This window comes from Psammomys obesus, unplaced genomic scaffold, assembly GCF_907164565.1.
Source record: "Psammomys obesus unplaced genomic scaffold, mPsaObe1.curated_primary_1811, whole genome shotgun sequence".
NCBI lineage: Eukaryota > Metazoa > Chordata > Mammalia > Rodentia > Muridae > Psammomys > Psammomys obesus.
In genome coordinates, this window is record NW_026585504.1 from 33,862,801 (window position 1) to 33,875,596 (window position 12,796).

Here is a 12,796-nt window from a genome sequence, read left to right on the forward strand (position 1 = left end):
AAGAAGAAGAAGAAGAAGAAGAAGAAGAAGAAGAAGAAGAAGAAGAAAAGAAAGAAAACTTTGTTCTTATATCCTACCTTTTAATTTTCATTGTGATCACAGGCTTAAAATTGTTAATCTTTTTTTTTTTTTCTGATCCACCCCATCTGTGTGTGTGTGTGTGTGTGAGTGTGTGTGAACATACACATATATGAATATTCATGTCTTAGCATGTGTGTGTGCACATTTGGAAGTCTAATGTGAATGAGTAGAATAATTCTCCATCACTCTTCAATCTTACTTATCAAAACAAGGTCTCTTTATCAAACCAGCAGTTTGCAGATATGGTTAGTCTCAGTATCTCTGTGTCCTGATGATGGAATTAAGGTAGGGATGCCATACCCACTAGACATTTTACATGGAGGCTGTGGATATTAACACTGATATCACTCATATAATAAATACTTTACCTAATGAACCATTACTCAGGACACCAGTATTTAAACTTAGATGAAACTATCACAATTTTGCTGATTCACAATCAGAATTTTGAAGTGGAAGTTTCTGGTTTCTTTAAAGATTTCATTTTGTCATGTGATGCTTGGCTGGAAACTGGATTTTGAGAGGGCACATGCTGTTTTGCTGTGAGCTCTCTGTGTGCTAGGGGTATGACTTTGGCAAGCTGAGAACAGCCATGGGTGGATGTTGAGGACAGGAGATACATAGAGCCCATGCACAGTGAGAGATTGCTTTTTGGATAGACACTGTTGTACTGATCTTCCTGCCTCGACCCTTGACATTGCAAAGAACTTCTCAAGGCATTCCAATTGAGCCTTGCAACTTTCACTAACTTGTCTTGCTGATTCATGTTGCTTCTTGGTGTTGGCCTTTGGACTTGACTGCTGTTATCCTGATTACTGAGTTTGGTAATCCCACAAAGACCCATGGACCCTAATCAGCAGGAAGTAGATAAAAGAGGTCTACAATACTTTTCTGTCCTAATCTATCTAAGGTCAGGGAGTTAAAAAGGAGGTAAAGGCATTTAAGAATGTTAAAGTAGGTTTGGTGAAAAATCTAAGCCTACAGAAACTGTTTTGGTAATAATAATTATTTTAATAAGTTCATTGTATTATCACTATAAGACAGAACATAACAAATGCAATACAATACAATTGGCAGAAAAAAATGGAGTATAGTAAGTACAGAATTCAGGCTATTTTTAAGTAGCTGAATAAGTACACAGTGCACGTGAGGTATCTAATAATTTTGTTTTGAATATAATTTGCTAATTGTAATTTTAAATGATCATACTCTACTTTTTGTAATGCTTCTGACTATGTTATTATAGATGACACAGAGTCCTTGTGCTAGGAGTTAAGCTCTAGGAAACCAGGAATGTTAAACACCCAGGGTTGTCTCCACAAAGGAAGATAGGTATAAGCTGTTTTCAGCCCAGAAAGTTGGCGATGGATGTGGTTATTAGCCTGGTAACTTCTGTGACATCTCTATGTCCAACAACCTACTCCAGACTCTTACAAATAGGACTGGAGGTGGTTAACAGTCTAAGTCACCCTTGCACTATTGGTATCACTAAGTGTTCCTCCAGGCCCTACATACAGCATAGGTAGTCTATCTAAGTAACAGAATTTAATGGAAGAGATGGCATGCCCTTTGAAAATAGTTTCAATGTAATTATGCCTTAAGCTTTATTATCCACATGAGACTGTTTACAGCAGGAAACTCCCCCTGCCCTGCATTGCACTGTCCTTAAATATGCCTAAAATAAACAGCCTGGTGTCAGAGTCTAGAAGTTTGAAGCAACCTCAGCTTCTGAGTCATGTTGAACCAGACTTTCTTCTTGAATCACAGGAATGATTCCTGCTGGTTGTTTTGTGTTGCCCAACATGTGGAACATTGGTCTTTCATAGGCTGCCATGGTCCCTGCCATTCATCACCAGCACAAAAAGAATTCCCTTTATTTATTATACATACATATTTGATCATTGAGGAATTCATAAAGGACATAGTTAGCTTTTGTATGTTGGATAACAGCTAGGTCCTCAAGCAGCAGAGGAAACTGTCTGCAAGATCTACTTACACACACACACACACACACACACACACACACACACACACGCATTACTTGCCTGCTTGCATAGAAGTCTGGACGCAGCAGATTCTCACAAAGTCTTAGTGCCCTTTTCTATTAGGAAAATGTGAAGAAATCTAATCTAATTTTGTGTGTTTTTCTCAGAAGTGTCACACTCTGTAACCTAACTGCGAAAGACCCATATTAGCCCTTCTTCTACCTTCTTTTGATTAAAGTGTTTGTATGCTCATGTGTGCTAACAATATCTAGTTTCTTCTTCACTACAAATTACACTTAATATTTTTCAAAGTCATACATAATATAGCAAGTTCAAATTTTTCTTTACTTCCTTACCAAGTTAAAAAAATAAAAATAATACATCTTCACAGAGGACACTTAAAGAGAGAGGGAAAAAATTAAAACAGACTTCCAAAAATTTACAATTCTATATGATAGAAATAATCATAATTGTCTCATTTCACATATTCATGATTTTAACACCTATCTGATTTTATTGTTATTTTTACAAAACAGCCAATAAAGTTGGTCTCTTTGACTTTCCTTTGTGGCAGAAGAAACTACTGAAGAACTTGAAGATGTGTTTTAAATCATAACATTGTGCATATAATTTTGTATTGTTTTCCTTCCTGTAACATTATATTATAAACACAAAATGTCTTTCTGTAAACATCGTTTAAATATCTATTCTGCATGATCCACATCTCCTTGCCAAATTCTTCACCTCGGATGCAAAATGCGTTTATATTGCTTGGATGATTTAAACAGGAAAAAGTTAGCATCTGTTTATACAAGAGATATCTTCATAATAAGGAATCATGAGAGAATAAAATGACTTCATGGGCATTTAGCTAGGTAAAATTATTCTGAAAGAGCATCTGCACACACAAATCCGTCTTCTGGATTCCATGAAAATTACAGGGCATATTTAATTTCATAAATGAATAGTGGATGTGGAGGGTGTATTTTAGCAAGTGCAATATAATATCTCAGAACCTACTAAACTGCAAAATTTCTGCTGCATCAGCCAGTCTATGTTTATATCTACAACTTTGTCCAAGCCAATAAAGCAGAAAAGCTTATTCATCTCGCTAAGGGATTGTAAGCTCTATTTATTTAAAATACGATTTGGAGATTGGCTTTTTTCATTTTGATATGAGTCAAGTATCACTTTCATTCAGCGGCATCAATGTTAAGTGTCAGTAAAACTGCCTTATAGAAGAAAAAATATGTTGTTTACTCAGTGACAATTCCTAGATGAAAGAGGATCCTGGGAAAAGAATTAGTTGCATAGAATTTGAAAATGTTTTTTAAAGTTCTGGCATTATGCCTAGCTTTGAAAGTTTCCAGTTATTTGAAAATATTCTATTTAAGAATGTTAACTAGAATAATGTAGCATATCAAAAAAAGCTCAGTGCATTATGTGTACTAATTAGTGAACTATAAGAAAGTCAGAAACCAAATATTCATGTTAAATTAAATGTACACTAAGTGATTCTACTTCTAAATCTATCACATTTCTATAACCTGATTTAAGAATGTTGTTTTTGTTATTGATATTGTCTTAATTCGGGTTACTATTACCGTGATGAAGAAACCCAAAGCAAGTTGGGGACAAATGGGTTTACTAGCTTTACATTTCCACATCACTGTTCATCGTCAAAGGAAGTCAAGAAGGAACTCAAACAGAGTAGGCCCCTGGAGGCAGGAGTCGATACAGAAGTCATGGAGGAGTGTTGCTCATTCTTATGGAAGCTAAGGCCACCAACACAGAGACGGCAGTACCCATCAATCACTAATTAAGAAAATATCCTACATGTTTGCCAACAGCCTGTTCTGATGGAGGTACCGTCTTAATTGAAGTTCCTTCCTCCACAAATGACGTCAGCTTGTGTTAAGTTGACATAAAACTACACATCACAAGCATATGATTCATCTACTTTTCTTATGTAGTCATTATTCTGGTTATATTGTTTTGTTTTCCTCTAAAACATCTTTTAAAGTAATTATTTATTTAATTTTTGAGAGTTTAAAAATACATACACCCTATTACCCATGTCTTTTCCCATGTCTTTTTCCATCACAAATACATGTCTTCTCTTTGCTATTGTTGTTGTTTTTGTTTGTTTGTTTCAAAACCTACTGAGTCAAAATTGTGTTGCTCAAAAATGCACAGGTATTTAGTCCAATTACTAATGGAGCATAGCCAATTAAGGAGTCACTATACCCTTATAAAACTGAACTTTTTTCTGCCTAGCATCCATCTGTCAATAATTCCTTAGGTACAGATATAGGATTGTGGGGCATCCTAGAGAGCTTAGATGCTTGATTTTACATAGGTCTTGTCTAGCAACCATAGCTGCTGTGAGTTCATGAGGGCATTCACTTCATTTTAAAAATTTCTTTATAACTTATTCATAACAATTTTTATAACATTTTAAAATTTTTATAACTTATTTATAACAATTTTTAGTAATTTTGATTTTATTATTTCTTTTAGTTTTTGCAATTATAATATAATTAGATTTCTTCCTTACCTTTCTTTCCTCAAAACCCTCCCATATAACAATCCCTGATCTCTTTCAAATTCATAACCTTATGCTCCACCCTTCCAGGCACTAGCACTGGGTCCTACAAGGCACGCTTCCATGTACACTCCCGTGCTTGCACACATGTGCCTACCACTGTCCTCCCTAGTGACAGCTGAAGCAACAACATCCATTCTCAAACTGGTGGACCTCTTTCAGATTCCTGAAGAATACTCTGGATTCCACACACAGACAAACTCAGTGGCAGCACAGGCTTTAGGAACAAACAGCAAAGATTTCAGATAAGCAGATGGCTACAGAACAGCATAAGAACACAACCATCACATATCAGGACATCAAGGCTTTACCAGTAACCCCAAAAATCAACAGATATTTTAAATCAACAGAAACACAGGAAGATATGTGCAAATCTGTGCTTATCCAGTTTTTAGAGGCAAATAAGGAAATTAACAAATCTCTCAAAGAAATACAAACAGAGACATGTGTAGAGGATCATATGGAGGCATATAGAGAAGAAACAAACAAAAAAATAGAGGCCATAATGGATAAACAGGAATCCACATAAAAAAAAATCAGATGAAGAAAATGATGAAAGAAATGAAAACATAATTGGAATTAATAAAGAAAACATACATAGAGAAATTCTTAGAGATAGAAAACCTATCAAAGAGATCAGAAACCACAGAGGTAAGCATTACCAACAGAATTCAAGATATGGAGGAGAGAATCTCAGGCTCTGAAGACACAAGTGAAGAAATCAATACATCTCTCAAAAAGACATAAAATCAGAAAAGGTCCAGACACAACATATCCAAGAAATGAAGGACACCACAAAAAGACGAAACCTAAGAATAATCAGAATAGACTAGAAAGAAGATTGCAGGCTCCAAAGTCAAGAAAATATTTCCAAGAAAATTATAGAAGAAATTTACCCAACTAAAGAAAGAGATGTCCATAAACATATAAGAGGCATAAAGAACAGCAAATAGAATACACCAGAAGGAACTCCTAACATCACGCAATAGTCAAAACACTAAAACTACAGAACAAAGAAAAAAAATATTAAGCAGCAAGGGAAAAAGGCCAAGTAACATATAACAGTAGACTTATCAGAATAACACCTGACTTCTTTTTTTTTTATTTAAATCTTTTATTTTTTTTTATTAATTACACTTTATTCATTTTGTATCCCCCCATAAGCCCCTCCCTCCTCCCCTGCCGATCCCACCCTCCCTCCCCTTTCTGCATGCATGCCACTCCCCAAGTCCACTGATAGGGGAGGTCCTCCTCTCCTTCTTTCTGATCTTAGTCTATCAGTTCTCATCAAAAGTGGCTGCATTGTCCTCTACTGTGGCCTGGTAAGGCTGCTCCCCCCTCAGGGGGAAGTGATCAACGAGCAGGCCAATCAGATTATGTCAGAGGCAGTCCCTCTTCCCATTACTATGGAACCCACTTGGACACTGAACTGCCATGGGCTACAGCTGTGCAGGGGTTCCAGGTCATCTCCACAAATAGTACTTGGTTGGAGTATGGGTCTCTGGGAAGTTCCCTGTGTTCAAATTATCTTGTTCTGTTGCTCTGCTTGTGGAGTTCCCGTTCCCTCCAGCTCTTACTATTTCCCACTTCTTACATAAAATTCCATTCACTCTGCCCATCAGTTGGCCATCAGGCTCAGCATCTGCTTTGACAGTCTATACTGCAGAAGCTTTCAGAGGCCCTCTGTGGCAGGTTTCAAGGTTGTTTCCTGTTTTCTTCTGGCTTTCAGAGGCCCTCTGTAGCGGGTTCCGAGGTTGTTTCCTATTTTCGTTTTCTTCTGATGTACATCCTCTTTGCCTTTCAGGATGGGGATTGAACATTTTAGTTAGGGTCCTCTCTTTTGCTTAGTTTGTTTAGATGTACAGCTTTTAGTGGGTTTATTCTATATTGTATGTTTATATGAGTGAGTATATACCGTGAGTGTCTTTTTGCTTCTGGGTCAACTCACTCAGGATGATCCTTTCCAGGTCCCACCATTTACCTGCAAATTTCATGATTTCCTTATTTTTCATTGCTGAGTAATACTCCATTGTATAGATGTACCACAGTTTCTGCATCCATTCTTCAGTTGAGGGGCATCTGGGTTGTTTCCAGCTTCTGGCTATTACAAATAAAGCTGCTACAAACATGGTTGAACAAATGTCCTTGTTGTGTACTTGCGCCTCTTTTGGGTATATGCCTAGGAGTGGTATGGCTAGATCTTGAGGAAGCGCTATTCCTAGTTGTCTGAGAAAGCGCCAGATTGATTTCCAGAGTGGTTGTACCAGTTTACATTCCCACCAGCAGTGGAGAAGCGTTCCCCTTTCTCCACAACCTCTCCAGCATGTGTTGTCCCTTGAGATTTTCATCTTGGCCATTCTGATGGGTGTAAGGTGAAATCTCAGGGTTGTTTTGATTTGCATTTCCCTAATGGCTAATGAGGTTGAGCATTTCTTTAAGTGCTTCTCTGCCATTCGATATTCCTCTACAGAGAATTCTCTCTTTAGCTCTGTTCCCCATTTTTTAAGTGGATTACTTGGTTTGTTGCTTTTCAGCTTGTTTAGTTCTTTATATATATTGGATATGAGTCCTCTGTCAGATAGAGGGTTGGTGATGATTCTTTCCCAATCTGTAGGCAGTCGCTTTGTTTTGATGATGGTATCCTTTGCTTTACAGAAGCTTTTCAATTTCATGAGGTCCCATTTATTGATTGTTGCTCTTAGAGCCTGTGCTGTTGGTGTTCTGTTCAGGAAGTTTTCTCCTGTACCAATGAGTTCTAGGGTATTCCCCACTTTTTTTCTAGCCAATTTAATGTGTCTGGTTTTATGTTGAGGTCTTTGATCCACTTGGACTTCAGTTTTGTGCAGGGTGATAAGTATGGATCTATTTTCATTTTTCTACATGTAGATATCCAGTTGGACCAGCACCATTTGTTAAAGATGCTATCTTTTTTCCATTAATGCAATTCCCATCAAATTGCCAACACAATTCTTTACAGACCTGGAAAGAAAAATTCTCAACTTCGTATGGAATAACAAGAAACCGAGAATTGCTAAAACAATCCTCTACAATAAAAGATCTTCTGGAGGTATCTCCATCCCTGATCTCAAGCTGTACTATAGAGCAACAGTTATAAAAACTGCATGGTACTGGCATAGAAACAGAATGGTGGATCAATGGAATCGAACAGAAGACCCAGAAATAAACCCACACACTTACGGACACCTGATTTTTGACAAAGATGCCAAAACACCTGACTTCTTAATAGAAACTATGAAAGCCAGAAGGGCCTGGGCAGATGTCATGCAGATTCTAAGAGACCACAGATGCCAAAACACACTACAATAACCAGCAAAGATTTCAATCAACATAGATGGAGAAAACCAAATATTCCATGACAAAACTAAACTTAATATCTACACAACGACCCAGCCCTACAAAGATAATAGAAGGAAAACTGCAATCTAATGAAATCAACTACACCCAGAAAAGTACAGGAAATAAATAATTTCACAATATAAAATTAAAAGAAAACAAGCAGAGAAATACACTATCACCACCAACTCCACAATAAAAGGAACTAACACCCATGGGTCACTATTATCTATCAACATCAACGGACTCAACTCTCCAATAAAAAGACACAAACAGATTGGGTGCAGAAACAGGATCCAACATTCTGCTGCTTCTAAGAAATACAATGCTGCAACAAAGGCTGACACAACCTCAGAGTTTGCAGGAAAATGGTTTTGCAAGGAAAGGGACATAGAAAACAAGCTGGAGTAGCTATCCAAAATTCTAATAAACTAGACTTTCAACCAAAAATAATCAAAAAAGAAGAGGAGGGACACTTCATTCTCATCAAGAAAAAAATCCACCAGAAGGACATCACAATAAATCTATGCCCCAAATACAAAAGCACCTGCATATGTAAATGAAACATTAATAAAGCTTAATCACACATCAATCCCAGCACCTTAATAGCGGGAGACTTCAACATTCCACTCTCAGCAAACAACAGATCATCTAGAGAGAAACTAAGCAGGGAAACAATGTCACTAACAGAGGTCCTAAAACAAATGGAACTAATAGATGTCTACAGAACTTTTACCTGTACACAAAAGAGTATTCCTTCTTCTCAGCACCTCATGGAACCTGCTTCAAAATTGACCATATAGTCAGGCACAAAACAAGCCACAACAGATCCAAGATGATAGAAATAATCCCTTCTATCCTATCAGACCACCATGGCCTAACACTAGACCTCAAAGACAACAGAAATAACAAAAGCCTAAACACATGGAAACTAAAGAACTCTCTACTCAATGGCACCTGGGTCAGGCAAAAATTAAAAAAAGAAATTAGAGATTCCCTAAAATTCAATGAATATATAAGCACAACTTACCCAAACTTATGGGAAACAATGAAAGCATTACTAATAGGAAAGTTCATAGCACTAAGTGCCTCCAGAAAGAATTTTGAGACATCTCATACAAGCAACTTAATGGCACATCTAAAAGCCATAGTAAACAACAAAAAAATAAGCAGACACACCCAAGAGAAATAGACTGTTGTAAATAATCAAATTCAAAGCTGGACCTAATAAATTAGAAACAAATAAAACAATTCAAAGAACCAATGAAACCAAGAGCTGGTTCTTTGAGAAAATCAATAAGATAGACAAACCCTTGGCCAAAATACGAAAAGATAGAAAGAAACTATCCAAATCAGCAAAATCAGAAATGAAAAGGGGACATAATGACAGACACTGTGGGAATTCAAGGAATCATTAGGTCTTACTATAAAAGACTATGGCCACAAAATTTGAAAATGCAAATGAAATAGGCAATTTCCTTGATGAACTCCATTTACCAAAGCTAAACCAAGAACAGGTAAATAGATTGAATGGTCCTATATCCCCAAGGAAATAGAAGCAGTCATCAAAAAGTCTCCATTCCAAATTGTCTGAGAAAGCATCAGATTGATTTCCAAAGTGGTTGTAAAAGTTTACATTCCCACCAATGGAAGAGGGCTCCCCTTTCTCCACAACCTCACCAGGATGTGTTGTATTTGAGTTTTGATATTAGCCATTCTGATGGGTTCAAGGGTCATTTTGGTTTGCATCTCTCTGATGGCAAAGGACATTGAGCATCTCTTTAAATGTTTCTCTGCCATTCTATATTCCTCTACAGAGAATTCTCTGTTTAGCTCTGTTCCCCATTTTTTACTTGGTTGGCTTGATTTACTGCTTTTAACTTCTTTAGTACTTTTTATATTCTGGATATCAGCCCTCTGTCAGATATAGGGTTGGTGAAAATTCTTTCCAGTCCGTAGGCTGTCGTTTTATTCTGGTGACAGTATCTTTTGCTTTACAGAAGCTTTTCAGTTTCATGAGATCCCATTTATTGATTGTTGCTCTTAGACCTTATGCTGTTGGTGCTTCCTCAAGATCCAGCTATACCACTCCTAGGCATATATCCAAAAGATTCTCAGGTACACAACAAGGACATTTGCTCAACTATGTTTGTAACTGCTTTATTCATAATAGACAGAACCTAGAAACAACCCAGATGTCCATCAATGGAGGAATGGATAAAGAAATTATGGTACTTTTACATGATGAAATACTACCCAGCAATTAAAAACAAGGAAATTATGAAATTTGCAGGCAAATGGTGAGATCTAGAAAAGATCATTCTGAGTGAGGTATCCTAGAAGGAGAAAGACACACAGGGAATATACTCACTTATAAGTAGGTACTGGACCTATAAGATAGGATAAATATACTGAAATCTGTACACCTAAAGAAGATAAAAAGAAAGAGGACCCTGGGAAAGATGATCAATCCTCACTTAGAAAAACAAATGGGATGGACATTGGATGTAGGAGAAAACAACTAACAGGACAGGAGCCTACCACTGAGGGCCTCTGAAAGTCTCTATGGGGCAGTATATCGAAGCAGATACTGAGACTCATAACCATCTTTGGGCAGAGTACAGGGAATCATATGAAAGAAGGGGGCATTGGTGTGACCTGGAGAGGACAGCAGCTCCACAAGGACTAAATATATCTGGGCACAGGGGTCTTTTATGAGATTGTATCTCCAGCCAAGAACCATGTATGGATATAACCCAGAACGCCTGCCCAGAATTAGCCCATGGTAGCTCAGTATCCAAGTGGGAACCCTAGTAAGGGGAACAGGGGCCATTTCTGACATGAACTCTTTGACCGCTGCCCCCCCAACACCCAATGGAGGAGCAGCCCTGCTAAGCCACAGAGGAGGAGTTTGCAGCCAGGCCTGAAGATACCTGATAAGCTAGGGTCAGATGAGAGGGGAGGAGGTCCTCCCCTAGCAGTGGACTTGGAAAGGAGTAGGGAGAAGTTGAGAGATAGAGGGTGGGATTGGGAGGGAATGAGGGAGTGGGATATAGCTTGGATACAAAGTTAATAAAGTGTAAATAATATTAAAACATAAAAATTTAAGTATACAAGGTCTACATCCCCCCCAAATGCAGAGCATGATGGTTTCAGCACAGAATTCTACCAGACCTTCAAAGAAGAGCTGATGCCAATACTTTTCAAACTATTCCACAAAACAGAAGTAAAAGGAAAATTACCAAACTCATTCTACGAGGCCACAGTAACTTTGATACTGAAAGAACCCAGACCCCACATACAAAAAAGAGAACTTCAGACCTATCTGAACATTGGTGGAAAAATACTCGATAAAATACTCTCAAACAGAAACCAAGAACACATAAAAGATATCAGCCACCAAGACCAAGTAGGATTTTTCCCAGGCATGGAGGGGTGGTTAAACATATGAAAATCCATCAATGTAACCCACCATATAAACAAAATTAAGGAGAAAAATCACACGATCATCTCCTTAGTTGCCGAAAAAGACAAAATCCAACACCCATTCATGTTTAAAGTTCTGGAGAGATCAGGGATACAAGGCACATACCTAAACATAGTAAAAATATATATACGCAACATAGAACTTGAAGTCTTACCTAGAGGAATAAGACAATTAAAGGATATCAAGGAGATAAAAAATCAGGAAGTCAAAACCATAAAATGGAAAAAAGACAGCATCTTCAACAAATGGTGCTGGTCCAACTGGCTGTCTACATGCAGAAAAATGGAAATCGATCCATATTTATCTTCCCGCACAAAACTAAAGTCCAAGTGGATTAAAGACCTCAACATAGAACCAGACACACTAATCTGTTAGAAGAAAATTGGGGAAGAGCCTTGAACTCCCTGGCACAGGAGAAAACTTGCCAAACAGAATACCAATAGCACAGGCTCTAAGATCAATAATCAATTAAAGGAATCTCATGAAGCTGAAAAACTTCTGTAAATCAAGGGATACTGTTATTAGAACAAAACAGCAGCCTACAGACTGAGAAAGGATATTCACCCATCCTATATCTGACAGAGGGTTAATATCCAGAATATAGAAAGAACTCAACAGTTAAAAAGCAACAAATCAAGAAATCCAATTAAAAAATGGGGAACGGAGCTAAACAGAGAATTTTCTATAGAGGTATACTGAATGGTAGAGAAACACTTAAAGAAATGCTCCGGTTCCATAGTCATCAGGGAAGTGCAAATCAAAATGACCCTGAGATTTCACCTTATACCCATCAGACTGGCTAAGTTATAAAACTCAAGTGACAACACATGGTGGAGGTCATGTGGAGAAGGCGGAACCCTCCTCCATTGCTAGTGGGAATGTAAAACATGTATAACCACTTTGGAAATCAACCTGGCACTTTCTCAGACATTTAGAAATAGTGAAAACAGAATGCATGGAGAGAGCCTAAAACCCTGGCTCTGTTGTAGCCAATAGACTCTGTCTCCAAGTCCGATCACAAGTAAGGGGAACAGGGACTTTCGCTGGCATGAACTCAGGCTCTCTGATCACTTTCCCCTGGTGTTTACAGACTTGCCAGTCTACAGAGAAAACAATACAATCATAATAATGATTGCAATAAATGATAATAATAAATGGGACCTCATGAAACTGAAAAGCTTCTGTAAAGCAAAGGACACTAAAGAAGCTGAAAAGCAGCAAACCAAGTAATCCAATTAAAAAATGGGGAACAGAGCTAAACAGAGAATTCTCGACAGAGGAATA